At 42.8% G+C, this 2,162-nt stretch overlaps 1 protein-coding gene across 1 annotated transcript in view; it reads left to right on the top strand.

Annotated features, from left to right (window-relative positions):
- Positions 1–50: 50 nt before the first annotated feature.
- Positions 51–2,162, top strand: part of LOC103144422 (protein tyrosine phosphatase non-receptor type 5) — a 15,423-nt gene continuing 13,311 nt past the window's right edge. The window contains exons 1-2 of the mRNA XM_016676073.1: positions 51–202; positions 330–437. The gene's annotated coding sequence lies outside the window, so the exon portion shown is untranslated. The remainder of the gene's footprint in view (positions 203–329; positions 438–2,162) is intronic.

Raw genomic sequence — 2,162 nt, 5'->3', positions numbered from 1 at the left:
TCTCTCTTTCTCTCTTGCTCGCTCCCTCACTGACTCTCTCTCATTCTAGCTCTGTTGCCAAGGCTACCACACAGCCTCTTGCTGCATATACCTAGACGAAGCTGCTGCCTGTGGATCTCGCTCTCCTCCAGGATACAAACAAAAGAGAGCCCATCACACTTCGGCTCCTCCGTCACATCTTCACAGCCGGACAAACAGCTATGTTTGTGTTCTTCGCCTTTCCAAACCTCCTGCACGCCCTCTGACACTCTCTCTCTCTCTCTCCCTCTTTGCCTCTCATTGTCAGTCTGTCTCCTTCTCACATGCAAACACGCTCCCTCTTTTCCCAGACAGAGGAGCAGTAAAGGGATTGGCGTGCTAGTTGGTGTTTGGCTCCTGGTCTTTGACACGGAGGGGAGCAGAGCAGCAGATGGTGATGTGAAGACGAGCTCAGCCAGGTAAGAAGACTCATCCAAACTAGACTCCAGGCTATGACTGTTCCAGCATATCAACCCCCCTCCTCCCCTCATCCTCCTCCTCCCTCCCCCTGTCTCTCCTGTCTTTCCCCCACTCTGTGGCTGTGCGACATGAGGTGAATACCAATTCCTCACCAAAAGCCCCCATGGTTTTTACTATCCTGACTGGGGAAAAAAAGGTAGGGATGTGTCACAGCTTTCCTGCTCCGTTCATTCCCACACTGATGAAACAGACCATTCGCCAACAGGTTGGCTCCTCATTGTTGCCGCGACATAAATATTTTATCTTCTGAACATGGGCAAAACGCAGATTTTCTGTAAAATTTCCATGTGACTATGTGGGAGTTGCCAAATAGAGACATGCAACAGTCCACCTCCCCGGATGATTCATTACTAATCCATCCAGCTCTGCACTGTGTGGTCGCTCTAACTCACCGTAGCATGTACGTGATATGAATGGTGTTTTGTCTTAGTATGAATGACTGCCAGAGGATGCCATTCCTGCACTGGAGCTTTGATGCAGCGCAGTCCTGTAACACAACGGGAATCCAGATTTATCTCCAGCAGCCCGGAAAATCACTCTGCCATGCAGCACATCCTAATTATTCACACAGTTTAGCTAGCTATTAGTTGTGGCCTTAAGTAAATATTTTTTTGAGGTTTGTCTTTGCGACGCCTGTTTGAGTCACTGCCAGAAATTGTAGACTGGATTGATTGATTATTTTTAGGATGAACAGGGGAAAGCTGCAGACTTGGAGGATGTTTCATTTTAAGGTCATTGTGATTTTTCCCTGTCTATTAATATCAAGTTTGTATCGGTGTGTGTTTGTGCGTATTGATGAGGCAGGTCTCATGACTTTATCTCATGTTACCATCCCATCATCACTTTCTGCAAGCGCTTCCTCCAACCTCGTCTCTCTGTGCTACATAAGCACTGCAATACTCACTCTTTATTCACCCGGAAACTGTAAATACTCCCACCATCCATCCGAAAGGGTTATTTTCTTAATGGCAGACAAATCAAATAAAACACTGGAAAACAGGACGGATCAGCTTATTTGGATACATCTCCAGACATAATTCCAGAGAATCAGAAATATCCATTAAAACATGAGCCAGCTGTCACCGAATTAATTCCCCTTGTTCCTGATTTTCAGAAAGAGCTTTTACCCATCTGGCAGCTCTCGGTAGGTCCTGGTACTTCTCAAACAGATGCCACAGCGTTGTTGTATTTCTCTGTTTCGACTCAGATGGACTCTAGGTTCCTTAAAGGAAACACATTTTAGAAGGTGATGTTTGTAAGGACTCTTCATAAGAAGACCTTCAAACAGAATTTAAGCTGAATCAGCAGCCAGTTTGTCTTATTTTCCTTAATTTCATTTTGTCTGTGATCAGTGCTGAGTATGCTTTCCCCATGTACTTTTTTATGTTTATATCACCTTGACTAATGTTTTATATGGAAGGGGAATTAATATACTTTAGTTATGCTTAAATGAAGGTAAAAATTTAACTTAAAGTGAAAATAAGGTAACATTAATAAGTAAAAAATGAAGGGAATGTAAATGTCATATATAAATAAAACTTTAATGAACTTATCTGATGATTTATGTTTTTGTTGGCATAAAAACATTTGAGAAAGTTTTGGAAAAATAACTGTGAATTCATAGCATAATTATTTCAGTCTGTTAATCCTGCAATTCCAAAACT

Source organism: Poecilia formosa, unplaced genomic scaffold (assembly GCF_000485575.1).
Source record: "Poecilia formosa unplaced genomic scaffold, Poecilia_formosa-5.1.2 Scaffold126, whole genome shotgun sequence".
NCBI lineage: Eukaryota > Metazoa > Chordata > Actinopteri > Cyprinodontiformes > Poeciliidae > Poecilia > Poecilia formosa.
This window is presented reverse-complemented; position numbering and strand designations above follow the sequence as displayed.